This window comes from Pleurodeles waltl, chromosome 11, assembly GCF_031143425.1.
Source record: "Pleurodeles waltl isolate 20211129_DDA chromosome 11, aPleWal1.hap1.20221129, whole genome shotgun sequence".
NCBI classification, from domain to species: domain Eukaryota; kingdom Metazoa; phylum Chordata; class Amphibia; order Caudata; family Salamandridae; genus Pleurodeles; species Pleurodeles waltl.
The window spans coordinates 624146577-624162275 of record NC_090450.1 but is presented as its reverse complement, the minus strand read 5'-3'; positions in this window follow the sequence as shown (position 1 = coordinate 624162275).

Here is a 15699-nt window from a genome sequence, read left to right as displayed (position 1 = left end):
TTAGGAGCTTGCTCAATGCATTGTCTTGGTTGGCCGTGTGGATCCCCCGTGTGGGAATGTATGCCATTCCCCAGAATCTTTTACTGCACAAAACTGGCATGCCATGCAACGGTATCCTGTATCCACCTCCATGATGTGGTGGTAGTGTTTGGCCCTCCAGGTGAACTTGGGCCTCTCATCATTAGTCATGTTGCCAGCTGTAAAATGAGGACAAGCAATCATCAGTATCAGCATTGGGTGGAGTATGTACAGATTTGTAACTTACACTGCTACAGCTGATTACACATACAGTCCTACACACATTCCTAAAAAAAAGAATTGCTCCTCATCTGCATCTATATCCAACCATTCATCACCAGTATCTTGTGCATGTCAGTAGGATGACATCAATCCATTGTAAATCAAGAGGGGCCACAGCTCAAAGGAACTAACAATGGCCTGCTCAACATCACTCACATCTACACTGTGAGAAACAGGTGTCTCAACAGGTTTAGATTTTCTGTCTCCCTGAGCAGAAAGGGGGTTGGACATGCAACCCATCAGCTCAACACCCCTGGCAATACACCATGCCCTGAGCACTCAACATGGAGTGGAGGTGTGGGCCATTTGTTAGGGGGCCTGCTAACTACAAATCTGGTATTCTATGTTGGAGTACATCTATATTCATGTGTCCAGGTGTGAAACCTGGCCTGAGCCTACTTTACTAGGGCCCAGCTGCACTTCCCATGTGGTGGCCGCATGTACAACTGATGCTATCTTGCCATGAAAAAGGTTGGGCAAACTCTGAGCTGCACATCACTGTTGTCAAGACATAACAGCACTGAAGCCCCCAACCCTGTGCCATGTAGTGCTACATGTGTTCAGTAGCACATACATGGTGGCTGTGTGGATGCCCTTAAGGCCACTCTAATTGTGTCACAGCTTTGGGTGCTTCAACTGTATCCAAAAGTATCTTACATTCTTAGCAGATGCATGTCAGATATCCTCACAGCACTAGCTACACACACAGAATTGCCTTCTAATGAATCTGTGATGTGTCCTACATCAGTCACAATTCTCATGATGGCTGCACCATATTGGTTAAACTGCTGAGTTCTGGTGTTAGGAGATTAATAGACTATAACCTAAAACATCTTGAATGGAGTTGTCCACACATTGTGTACATTGATTACTGCAGTTCTGCACATTATGGCTCCTTGCTATACCACTGCCTCTTCATCCCTGGACGGTACTGAGGCACCTATGGTGTGTGTATGTCTCCTACAGAATCCCCCTAGGGAGTACTGTAGTTGGAACCCTACATCTGTGCTATTTTATCAACAAGAGTGAGCCATGTGGGGCACACATTGCTGACTATGGTGCCATGACACGGTTGTTTACAAAAGGCATGCTATGTACATATACAGCTGGCCTATGACCTTTGATGGCAGACATCAATGAATGTGTGGTCAGCCATTACTATTCCTTTTAAACACAATTCCATGCCAGCACGTTTTGCCCTTACAACTACATGCAGGCCAATCTAATTGCACAACCCCACAACATACATGATGGGAATGTGACGGAGCACCTTGCTGACGGACAATTGGCAGCGCAGCACTTCACCATATTCACAATGCAGGGATTCGCCGTATTGAATACGAGAGGGCGCATCACCTACGCCAGCACTAATCTTGCTTCCAGTACTTGACCCAGCCACCCTTGCTCCATGGTGTATAGCTGGCTGCGTTTGAGGGGGAGATAGTAATTGTGCATGGAGGGACAACTTCCTACACAAAAATAAATCTTCAAAGGGTCTTTGCACTTTCGATGTGTGCTGCCAAATGCAGCACCCACTAAAAGAGGAAACATGGAGGGTACAACAACATGTACCGAGTTTCGACAGAGGCAGGAAAACAGTCCGACGCGTACTCGCATTCGGGACGCCACAATTTGAATGCATATTCTTCACGTTTTTACGATCGGATGGTCATTAACACTAAGATAAGTGCGCTTTTGAAGCGGAATACATTTGGGCTTAGCAACAGCAACATATACTCCCAGTACTCGAATTACTGTGAAAAACGGTAGAATTAACATACACCCCTGACGATGTCAACGGGGCAATCCCTGGACGAAACACGTGTTCAGACCCCAGTGCTGTGAGGCTAGAATCGGCTGTGAGGCTAAAATCGAACAACACACATGGCAAGTGCCGTTGAATAATGGATTGAACAGTTTGGGACATTGATATTTGGCTACGGAACAGATTGGAACAATATATACGACAACTTTCGTCAATATTAATTGAACTGGATTTGGACACTGATATTTAATCACAGGACATTGGAAAATACATTTGAAGTTTATTTGAATTTTATCTTAATAAGGTGTTTATTGCATTTTTCCAGAAATACATGGGATGTTGTTTTGGGTTTTCAGACATTGACAGTGATTATGTCAGACTTCTTAGTACTATTTGTTAAACTGTGTAAATATAACGAGTGCCTCTTGGTGTTTATTATTACAACAACATGTATGTTAGCTCGTTGTGGCCTGCTAAAGCCACACCTTGGTGTGCCTACAGTATGAGGTACAGCATCTAGTGTAAAAAAATGTGTTGATCTGGGACACCGTCTAATTACTATGGGTGTTGCTGTGGCATAGCCAGAGAAACACCCATTGCACGCTCCTTCCACACAAAGTTCTGCATGTGAAGGGGCCGTATTGACAAGGAAATGTGAAGCTACAAAATGTGTCTTAAACCCACTTTGTAAACACGGTGCAGGGCATAGCTTCCCCAGGGCGTCACAACTATTGAAGCCGGTGGTGCTTGGGCCTCTTACACATGCCCCATGATGTCACCATCCATCCTCCTATGATTACTGATCATTGGTCCAGAAAACGACATCACTCATTGCATTCAACACTTCTGACTGACTCAAACCAAACCCTGGTGTAGCTAATAGGAGCCTGCATTTCACTGCACCATGTCTACATGTCATTGTCATGCAGCTGTCTGTTAGCACAACATCTCTATGACCATTTGGGACAGCTTTAACATGTATATCCCACCTGAAGGCCATGCTATGGTTGTTACAGTGGCTGGCCCATTATCACAACCATGGCATGTCAGCCTGCATCAGATGTAGTATGCATCTATATCATGATATTTGCTAACTGATGAACTGTTACCCTGGGGCTGTGTGGGTTTTCCAAGGTGTTAAGGATTGACATTATACATCCTTCAGTGAAGTAAGTGAAATGTGTGTACCATCACAAGTCAGTCACATTGTAAAAATTGCAATGGCAGTGCACTCATGTAAAGATAGTTGTAACTACCTGCAAATTGACTGAACTGAAACATTTATGTATTGCCCATGGTGTGTGCCCTGCTGTAGGAAAGTACCATCTTGCCTGGCATGGTACACACATATTTCACTGTATATATGTTGTTTTAGTCTATGTGTCACTGGGACCCTGCCAGGCAGGGCCCCAGTGCTCATAAGTATGTGCCCTGTATGTGTTCCCTGTGTGATGCCTAACTGTCTCACTGAGGCTCTGCTAACCAAAACCTCAGTGGTTATGCTCTCTCTGCTTTTCAAATTTGTCACTAACAGGCTAGTGACTAAATTTACCAATTCACATTGGCATACTGGTACACCCATATAATTCCCTGGTATATGGTACTGAGGTACCCACGGTATTGGGGTTCCAGGAGATCCCTATGGGCTGCAGCATTTCTTTTGTCACCCATAGGGAGCTCTGACAATTCTTACACAGGCCTGCCACTGCAGCCTGCGTGAAATAACGTCCACGTTATTTCCCAGCCATTTACCACTGCACTTAAGTAACTTATAAGTCACCTATATGTATAACCTTTACCTGGTGAAGGTTGGGTGCTAAGTTACTTAGTGTGTGGGCACCCTGGCACTAGGCAAGGTGGTCCCACACCGTTCAGGGTAAATTCCCCACACTTTGTGAGTGTGGGGACAACATTACACGCATGAAGTATTCATAGTTCACTGCCTATGTATGGCGTCACAATGGTAACTCCGAACATGGCCATGTAACATGTCTAAGATCATGGAATTGTCACCCAATACCATTCTGGTATTGGGGGAACAATTCCATGATCCCCCGGGTCTCTAGCACAGAACCCGGGTACTGCCAAACTGCCTTTCCGGGGTCTCCACTGCAGCTGCTGCTGCTGCCAATCCCTCAGGCAGGTTTCTGCCCTCCTGGGGTCCAGGCAGCCCTGGCCCAGGAAGGCAGAACAAAGGATTTCCTCTGAGAGAGGGTGTTACACCCTCTCCCTTTGGAAATAGGTGTGAAGAGCTGGGGAGGAGTAGCCTCCCCCCGCCTCTATAAATGCTTTGATGGGCACAGATGGTGCCCATCTCTGCATAAGCCAGTCTACACCGGTTCAGGGATCCCCCAGCCCTGCTCTGGTGCGAAACTGGACAAAGGAAAGGTGAGTGACCACTCCCCTGACCAGTACCTCCCAGGGGAGGTGCCCAGAGGTCCTCCAGTGTGTCCCAGACCTCTGCCATCTTGGAAACAGAGGTGTTGGGGGAACACTGGACTGCTCTGAGTGGCCAGTGCCAGCAGGTGACGTCAGAGGCTCCTTCTGATAGGCTCTTACCTCTCTTGGTAGCCAATCCTTTGGGGAATTCTTCAGATAATGAATGCAAGAGCTCACCAGATTTCCTCTGCATCTCCCTCTTCACCTTCTACCAAAGGATCGACCGCTGACTGTTCCAGGACGCCTGCAAAATTGCAACAAAGTAGCAAAACTATTACCAGCAACATTGTAGCACCTAATCCTGCCGGCTTTCTTGACTGTTTCCAGGTGGTGCATGCACTGTGGGTAGCCTGCCTTCACCCTGCACCAGAAGCTCCGAAGAAATCTCCTGTGGGTCGACTGAACCTTCCCCCTGCTAACGCAGGCACCAAAAGACTGCATCACTGGTCCTCTGGGTCCCCTCTCATCCTGACGAGCGTGGTCCCTGGAACACAGCAACTCTGTCCAAGTGACTACCACAGTCCAGTGACTGTTCAGTCCAAGTTTGGTGGAGGTAAGTCCTTGCCTCCCCATGCTAGACTGCAAAGCTGTGTAGCACGTGGTTTGCAGCTGCTCCAGCTCCTGTGCACTCTTCCAGGATTTCCTTTGTGCACAGCCAAGCCTGGGTCCCCGGCACTCCGTCCTGCAGTACACAACCTTCTGAGTTGTCCTCCGGTGTCGTGGGACTCCCTTTTGTGACTTCGTGTGGACTCAGGTTCACTTTTCTTCTAAGTGCCTGTTTGGGTACTTTTGTGGGTGCTGCCTGCTTCTGTGAGGACTCTCTGAGTTGCTGAGCACACCTCTGTCTCCTCCTCCAAGTGGCGACATTCTGGTCTCTCCTGGGCCTCTGCAGCACCCAAAAACCTTTACTGCAACCCTTGCAGCTAGCAAGGTTGTTTGTGGTCTTTCTGTGTGGAAATACCTCTGCAAGCTTCATCGCGACATGTCACATCCGTCTTCCAAAGGGGAAGTCCCTAGTCCTTTTCTTTCTTGCAGAATTCCAAGCTTCTTCCAACCGGTGGCAGCTTCCTTGCACCTTCAGCTGGCATTTCCTGGGCTCCTGCTCCCTCTCGACACTCTCTCAACTATTGGACTTGGTCCCCTTGTCTTACAGGTACTCAGGTCTGGAAATCCGCTGTCAGTGCACTGCTGGTGTGTGTTCTTCCTGCAGAATCCCCCAATCACGACTTCTGTGCTCTCTAGGGGTAGTAGGTGCAATTTACTCCTACTTTTCAGGGTCTTGGGGTGGGGTATTTTTCTAACCCTCACTGTTTTCTTATAGTCCCACCGACCTTCTACAAGCTCACATAGGTCTGGGGTCCATTCATGGTTCGCATGCCAGTTTTGGAGTACATGGTTTGTGTTGCCCCTATACCTACGTGCTCCTATTGCAACGTATTGTGATGCTACACTGTTTGCATTACTTTTCTTGCTATTACTTACCTAATTTTGGTTTGTGTACATATAACTTGTGTATATATATTACCTTCTTACTGAGAGTACTCACTGAGATACTTTTGGCATACCTTTATTTTTAGTAACTCTGTGTATTGTGTTTTCTTATGATATTGTGCATGTGATATGAGTGGTATAGTAGGAGCTTTACACGTCTCCTAGTTCAGCGTAAGCTGCTTTGCCATAGCTACCTTCTATCAGTCTAAGCTGCTAGAAACACCTCTTCTACACTAATAAGGGATAGCTGGACCTGGCACAAGGTATAAGTACCTCTGGTGCCCACTACAAGCCAGGCCAGCCTCATACACCTGCCATTGTTGTCATGGTATACTATTGTTGAACCAGTGAGGGATGAGTACATGGACATAGGATTATGGCTCAACACAGACACACTTGCTCAGTGGTCAGAGGATGCATATGGTGTTGCTGGTTAGTGAGTGATGTGGCAGTGATAGAGCTGAAACAGTGAAGCCCTGTACTGTCAGTGAGGAGCGGCAGGCCAGTGGAACAGACCCAGCACATGTGTGTGGTCATGGAGATCGTATAGGCTAACTCCGATACACAATGCACAGGTCAAACAAAACTGCCAGTAGTCTGGACCCTGTGCATGGTCAAGCTCCCTAACATGGCCTTGCATAATGATACCAAGAGGCCTATAGCACTACAGTATTGCAGCACCTGTTATATCTATACTGTTCTTGTGGGTCTTAGTGCACCCCTTACTCACATCCATGTGTGTGCATAGACATAATTAAGTCACAGCATGATGGCAGTGTGGTCCAATATCATGTGTACATATGAAGGCCAATGACACACTCAGCAAGAGAAGCTACAGATCACGGAAACATCTGCTGAGTAAATAGGGGCCTTCTCAAACATATCTATGCCCAAATATCACCCCTTCACTCAGCAGCCCTACAGAGTGTTTGGAATTCACGCATAGTAAAATATGTTGTGACTCTGAGGTTTGGAGTTTGCCCTCCCTATCTCATTTTTACACACCATACATGCCTGTTTCATGGCACAGGCGTAATTCCTAGCTGTTTCTGAAAAAATTTAGCTGTGCAAGCATCACTACACTTCGGCCCATGTATATAGAAGTAGCTAGTGCTGCGCCTGTTAAAGTGCGGGCCCTAGCGCACTCCCGATACCACCATGTGTGTGCCTTCTCCAATAGACTGTGCACCATGGTGGCAGTTAGGGGGAGTAGGGTCAAATTGTTTTGTAGTAGTCTGGTGCTTTGCAGGATTAGCGTCAAACATTTTTTTGCTAGTCCTGCTAAGCATCCAGAGGCCCATTGATCGATCATAGTGGGAGCATATTTTTAACAACTGCAAAGAGCAGGCGTTAAGAAATCCACCACAAATGGGGTGCAGCAATCTCATTGACTTCTTTGTATTAATTTGGAGCCCCACTTTGCACCAGAACGGCCCCCTTGCATACATTATGCCTGGCACAGCCATGATGTGTGCCAAGCCTTTCCAAAGTGATGCAATGCATGCATTGCACCACTTTGTAAAGACAACATGGGGTAAATGGCAGATCTGCGCTGCCTTACCGTCAATAATATGGCATTATGGCACGACAAAGGTTGCGCTAGGGGCTCTCACATATGACCCTTCATGATGGTTATGCAGGGTTCATCATACATGTGTCCTGCAATTGTTCAATTGTTTGAACTGCAGACATCAAGTGGTGCAGGGACTCTTCATACTGGTTGCATAGAACATGTTCACAACCATTACATGTAGCACTCAGACTTATCTGCAACTGTCAGTCAAATGCTAAATGCAGCCAATTGTATGGCAATGGGAGACTTATCAACAGTTTCGCCAATTTTCAATTCCCAAATGTTTCAGCAGATCCTGCTCCCTTGACACCAGGTCAGCCCACCGATGCTTGAGCTCGTGCTCATTGTGTCCGGTCTTGAAAATGCGTGCCAGATGGTTCACAGCCACCTTACCTCGATGGGGTAGCCGAGGATCACCAGGCCACCCAATTGCAGCATCAAAGGCAGGTAATGGGCCACCAACCATATGATCACTTTCCAGTTCATCTGATGACATTCTCACCATCCTATCTTTCCCAGAAATTTCGAACAGGAAAGGACATCACCCAAAACAATATAAGAAAAGGAAACTTAAGCCGAACAACAACCCCAAACTCTCCAAACTACCCCAACAACTAAACTACCCCAGACAGACACCCCACAATACAATGACAAAAACAGTACACTATCACTACAAATTACAAGTAAATAGACAATTTAGACACCAAAAACACAGAACACAGCACAAGGGACACAACAAGACCTCCAAACACACCACAAATCCACTAGCACCTCCAAAACATAACCATACACAGTCACAGGGGAAGAGACTGTCAAGTGAAAGTGAAACTACACTTACTGTACCATGCTTGCAGGCAGGATATCCTAGTATATCACTTCCTGGTTGAGTGTGTCACGTTTTTAGCGCCATGCAAGTTTTTTTTTTTTTTTTGACGCATGAGATCATGCATCGATTTTTCTCCATGGTGCACTGAGAGTAGTGGTAACATTGAATTGCCGCTCAGGGACTAGGCATCATTTTCTCCACGTTGCACTGTGGTGTTGATGCATTTGCGTAATTTCTTTTACACATATCGGACTAGAGTAATTTTTTCCATTGTAGCCCTTGAATGCACCCTGATTCATTTCACATGTTACATGGGCTATCCTACTACATGTTATATGTTTTTGGCTACATGTGCTAGTCTATGCATTAATGTCATATCTGTGTCATTGGTATGTGCAACCATTACATGTATTCATGAGTCAGCTGTGGGCACTCAGTCATACTTTGTGCATATGTGCATGTGTCCCTACACTGTGTCCACATGTATGTTGGCACATGTGTGCCATGTGTGTACCTATGTGTATGACTACTGAGTAGCAGATAGAGTACTAAGGGCCAGATGTAGAAAGGCTTTAACGCGTCACAAACAGCGAAAATCGCTGTTTGTGAGGCGCAAAACCCACATCGCGAAGCCCATTCCCATTTTGCGAGTCGGTAACCTGGTTACCGAATCGCAAAATGGGACTGCAAGTCACAAATAGGAAGGGATGTTCCCCTTCCTATTTGCGAGTCGCAGCGCGATGTAGGATTGCTTTGTGACCGCGGTCGCAAAGCAATCGCAGTTACCACCAGTGTCACACTGGTGGTAACTCATTCGCGAAAGGGAAGGGGTCCCCATGGGACCCCTTCCCCTTTGTGAATGGCCTTGAAATTTTTTTTTCAGAGCTGGCAGTGGTCCTATGGACCACTGCCTGCTCTGAAAAAATGAAACTGACACGTTTCATTTTTTCATTTTGTAATGCATCTCATTTTCCTTTAAGGGAAAAAAACTGCTTTATTTAAAAGCAGACACAGACATAGAGGTCTGCTGTCTCAGGCAAGCCACCATCCCTGTTAGTGCTGCGAATCGCAAGGGGTGTCGCAAATTGCGACCCACCTCATTAAAATTAATGAGGTGGGCCTTTGCGACCCCCTTGAGACTCGCAGATGGTGTCAGGGACACCATCCTGCATCCGGCATTGCGACTCGCAAATTGCGAGTCGTAATGCCGGATTTTCCTACATCTGGTCCATAGTTATGTCTGTGGCCAATATTTGTCTACATACCTACAAACTTATTTGTATTTAGGCCCTGTCTCAAACACATGCTAAGGCATGTGTCAACAATTACATTTTGTACTCAGAGTATGTAGTGGCCTGGGACTGCATTGATATCACGTATCCCTGTGTCAAGTTGAGTGTGCATGTGCACCTACTCACTGGTTACTTATCATATTTAACTAGTTAAAGGTCAGCTACACATGTGTCTCAGAGTTTTCCATGCATCTTAGTTGCTGCAGATGTTATGGACATGTGTGTTAGTGAACAATGCTATGTGTCATGTGTCTGTATAGACACGTGTTGTGTCATACATCCCAACATTGATGCATCAAGGGGATGTGTAAGCTCACATTGATATCTTCCTGCATAGACAGGTTTGTTTTTTACTATTGCCTGTGTAGTCACATCACTCGCACCTACTCTCTGTATGTCACCACACAATTGTTGAGAACGTTTTTACTCTCACAGGTTTTGTGATACCCATGCCATTATTTTGCCCCAAGGTTATCTTTTGTACTGAATCCATTCACATTACCGTGGCTGGCCCATTATGGTGGTACATGTGTGCAGAGATCTTTGGGATATATGTGCCTGTTCCAAATGTATAATCAGATTTGTCAACATCATGTTAGTCATGACTGCCACATACAATGCCATACCACTGTGTTACAGTGTTGCAGTGTGGCATAGATGGCAGGCCTACCCATCTTCATCAATGTGTGAGTTTGTGTGGAAACAAAAACCCATGGTTACATGTGAAGGTTTTGGTTAATGGTTCTCCACTTCATTCTGCCCCGCTGTGCAAGTGCATCAGGCATCTGACATTATCATACATTGATGTTGTCAGAGCAGTGTACATGGGTTTATTGAGCTGGGATCTCTACCATTAATGATAGCTAATTTTCAGCCTGTGCACACTCCCTAGTATATGGAGACACACACAAATATGATCATAGAGACCTGGTTGTAATGAATTCCAGTGCAGTACTTGATGTCAACCTTCCCCTCTCAGGTACAGAGGTTGTGCCTACACATGTAGGACATGTATGGATTTTTGGAGTCCAAAGTTGTGTCCATGTTCAGCTTGCTTAGGGGTTATATAACTGTTGAGACATCAAGGTTGGACAAATGACATGGTACTGATGGAGTTGTATGTGACTGTCTCCTGTTCTGGTACCATGGAAGGGCAAATACCATGGCATGCTAGTGGCAAACATGTCTGGGTCATGTACGAAGGTTGCCACCCTCTCTGTACATCCGTTAATGTTTGCCATGTAGACATTGGTGTCTTAGAGTCTCTGTTTTGGTGTATGTCTGATCATTATCCCTTTTTCCTACCATAACTGATGAGGTATATATTGTGTCCTTCATTGCTCCCAGTCTTTTGTCTGCTAGCACCTAGTACACATCTTCTAGAGCAACATTGTCTAGTGATATAGGGACAGGATACAACATGTGATGTGTAATGTGGAGATATTCACTTCTCCTGCAACTATCAACTTAGTAGTTAATGTCCCATTAGCAATATCAGTGAAATGTAATGACTGCCAGACACACATGACATTACACATGCCACAGCAGTTGAGTAGTCTCCACATGACCTGGCGTGTTGTTTCAGCAACAATGTGTGGGTATCTCAGAGCCACCCATCCACATCCACTGTTGAACATGGCAATGCAATCTCCCAGCATGCAACAACCTAGCTGACTCTTACCATGGCTGAATAATGTTGAGGTGTATTATCTTCTTAGTGCTGTATTTATCTTTTGCCGGATGCTACTGATATGGCTGTGTCTACTTGTAGGAGGCAGGACTGCCTTGTAGTGAGTACCAAGGGGTACTTACACCTTGCACCAGGCCCAGGTATCCCTTATTAGTCTAGAGGGGTGTCTAGCAGCTTAGGCTGATAGAAAAGGTAGCTTAGCAGAGCAGCTTAGGCTGAACTAGGAGACGAGTGAAGCTCCTACAGTACCACTAGTGTCATATGCACAATATCATAAGAAAACACAATACACAGATATACTAAAAATAAAGGTACTTTATTTTTCTGACAATATGCCAAAGTATCTCAGTGAGTACCCTCAGTATGAGGATAGCAAATATACACAAGATATATGTACACAATACCAAAATATGCAGTAATAGTAATAGAAAACAGTGCAAACAATGTATAGTCTCAATAGGATGCAATAGGGGCACATAGGGATAGGGGCAACACAAACCATATACTCTAGAAGTGGAATGCGAACCACGAATGGACCCCAAACCTATGTGACCTGGTAGAGGGTCGCTGGGACTGTAAGAAAACAGTGAGGGTTAGAAAAATAGCCCACCCCAAGACCCTGAAAAGTGGGTGCAAAGTGCACCTAAGTTCCCCAAAGAGCACAGACGTTGTGATAGGGGAATGCTGCAGGAAAGACCAACACCAGCAATGCAACAACGATGGATTTCCAGACAAGAGTACCTGTGGAACAAGGGGACCAAGTCCAAAAGTCACAATCAAGTCGGGAGTGGGCAGATGCCCAGGAAATGCCAGCTGTGGGTGCAAGGAAGCTGCCACCGGATGGTAGAAGCTGAGGATTCTGCATGAACGGCAAGGGCTAGAAACTTCCCCTTTGGAGGATGGATGTCCCACGTCATGAAGAGTAGTGCAGACGTGTTTTCCCGCAGAAAGACTGCAAACAAGCCTTGCTAGCTGCAAGGGTTGTGGTTAGGGTTTTTGGCTGCTGCTGTGGCCCAGGAGGGACCAGGATGTCACCAATTGCGTGAGGGGACAGAGAGGGCATCCAGCATAACAAAGAGCCCACTCCAAAGCAAGCATCACCCGCAGAAGTGCCAGAACAGGCACTACAAAGTGGAGTTAATCAGTGCTCACCTGAAGATGCACAAGAGAGTCCCACACCGCCGGAGGACAACTCAGGAGGTTGTGCAATGCAGGTTAGAGTGCCGGAGACCCAGGCTTGGCTGTGCACGAAGGAAATCCTCGGTGAGTGCACAGGAGCCGGAGTAGCTGCAAAACACGCGGTTCCCAGCAATGCAGTCTAGCGTGGGGAGGCAAGGACTTACCTCCACCAATCTTGGACTGAAGAGTCACTGGACTGTGGGAGTCACTTGGACAGAGTTGCTGAGTTCAAGGGACCTCGCTCGTCGTGCTGAGAGGAGACCCAGAGGACCGGTGATGCAGTTCTTTGGTGCCTGCGGTTGCAGGGGGAAGATTCCGTCGACCCACAGGAGATTTCTTTGGAGCTTCTAGTGCAGAGAGGAGGCAGACTACCCCCACAGCATGCACCACCAGGAAAACAGTCGAGAAGGCGGCAGGATCAGCGTTACAATGTCGCAGTAGTCGTCTTTGCTACTTTGTTGCAGTTTTGAAGGCTTACAGCGCGGTCAGCAGTCGATTCCTTGGCAGAAGGTGAAGAGAGAGATGCAGAGGAACTCTGATGAGCTCTTGCATTCGTTATCTACGGAATTGCCCAAAGCAGAGACCCTAAATAGCCAGAAAAGGAGGTTTGGCTACCTAGGAGAGAGGATAGGCTAGCAACACCTGAAGGAGCCTATCAGAAGGAGTCTCTGACGTCACCTGCTGGCCCTGGCCACTCAGAGCAGTCCAGTGTGCCAGAAGCACCTTTGTTTCCAAGATGGCAGAGGTCTGGAGCACACTGGAGGAGCTCTGGGCACCTCCCAGGGGAAGTGCGGGTCATGGGAGTGGTCACTCCCCTTTCCTTTGTCCAGTTTCGCGCCAGAGCAGGGCTGAGGGGTCCCTGAACCGGTGTAGACTGGCTTATGCAGAAATGGGCACCATCTGTGCCCATGAAAGCATTTCCAGAGGCTGGGGGAGGCTGCTACTCCCCTGCCTTAACACCTTTTTCCAAAGGGAGAGGGTGTAACACCCTCTCTCTGAGGAAGTCCTTTGTTCTGCCTTCCTGGGCCAAGCCTGGCTGGACCCCAGGAGGGCAGAAACCTGTCTGAGGGGTTGGCAGCAGCTGCAGTGAAACCCCGGGAAAGGCAGGTTGGCAGTACCCGGGTCTGCGCTAGAGACCCGGAGAATCATGGGATTGTCTCCCCAATACCAGGATGGCATTGGTGGGGCAATTCCATGATCTTAGACATGTTACATGGTCATATTCGGAGTTACCATTGTGAAGCTACACCTAGGTAGTGACCTATATGTAGTGCACACGTGTAATGGTGTCCCCGCACTCACAAAGTCCGGGGAATTGGCCCTGAACAATGTGGGGGCACCTTGGCTAGTGCCAGGGTGCCCACACACTAAGAAACTTAGCACCCAACCTTTACCAGGTAAAGGTTAGACATATAGGTGACTTATAAGTTACTTAAGTGCAGTGAAAAATGGCTGTGAAATAACGTGGACGTTATTTCACTCAGGCTGCAGTGGCAGGCCTGTGTAAGAATTGTCAGAGCTCCCTATGGGTGGCAAAAGAAATGCTGCAGCCCATAGGGATCTCCTGGAACCCCAATAACCTGGGTACCTCAGTACCATATACTAGGGAATTATAAGGGTGTTCCAGTATGCCAATGTAAATTGGTAAAATTGGTCACTAGCCTGTTAGTGACAATTTGGAAAGAAATGAGAGAGCATAACCACTGAGGTTCTGATTAGCAGAGCCTCAGTGAGACTGTTAGTCATAACACAGGTAACACATACAGGGCACACTTATGAGCACTGGGGCCCTGGCTGGCAGGGTCCCAGTGACACATACAACTAAAACAACATATATACAGTGAAATATGGGGGTAACATTCCAGGCAAGATGGTACTTTCCTACACAACCCCCCCCCTAAACGAAGGACAATAAGACTAGCCATGACCTGATGAGTCTTCATTGTCTAAGTGGAAATGTCTGGAGAGTCCATCTGCATTGGAGTGGGTACTCCCAGGTCTATGTTCCTGTAGGGATATGGACCACCTCAATAATTTAGGGTTTTCACCTTTCATTTGTTTTAGCCAAAGTAGAGGTTTGTGGTCTGTTTGAACAATGAAGTGAGTGCCAAACAGGTATGGCCTCAACTTTTTCAGTGCCCAGACCACAGCAAAGGCCTCCCTCTCTATGGCAGACCAACGCTTTTCTCTAGGGGTCAACATCCTGCTGATAAAAGCAACAGTTGATCCTTGCCCTCAGGATTAAGTTGTGATAAGACTGCCCCTACCCCTAATTCAGATGCATCAGTTTGGACAATGAATTTTTTTGAGTAACAGGGGCTTTTCAGGACAGGTGCAGAGCACATGGCCTGCTTCAGCTCCTCAAAAGCTTTCTGACAGTTTGCTGTCAATAATACCTTTTTAGGCATTTTCTTAGATGTGAGGTCATTAAGAGGGGCTGCAATGGAGCCATAGTTCTTTATGAACCTCCTTTAGTACCCAGTGAGGCCTAAAAAGGCTCTCACCTGAGTCTGAGTTGTAGGGGGAACCCAATCTATAATAGTTTGGATTTTCCCCTGAAGTGGTGCAATCTGTTCTCCACCTACCAGGTGTCCCAGATAAACCACTTTCCCCTGCCCTATCTGGCACTTTGAAGCCTTGCTAGTGAGGCCTGCCTTCTGCAGGGCCTCCAAAACTTTCCGTAGGTGGACTAGATGATCATCCCAGCTGGAGCTAAAGACAGCTATATCATCTAGATATGCTGCACTAAAAGCTTCCAGCCCTTGCAGGACTGTATTCACCAACCTTTGAAAAGTGGCAGGTGCATTTTTCAATCCAAAAGGCATTACTGTGAATTGGTAATGGCCTCCAATGGTTGAAAATGCAGTTTTTGCTTTTGCATCATCTGATAACTTGATCTGCCAATACCCTGCAGTCAAATCAAAAGTGCTTAGATACTTGGCAGATGCCAGTGTATCTATAAACTTATCTGCCCTGGGTATAGGGTGAGCATCAGTTTTGGTTACCTGGTTGAGACCTCTATAGTCTACACAAAACCGCATTTTCTTCTTTCCATCTTTGGAATGAGGTTTTGGTACAAGTACCACAGGAGAGGCCCATGGACTTTCAGAGTGCTCAACCACTCCCAGGTCGAGCATTTTCTGC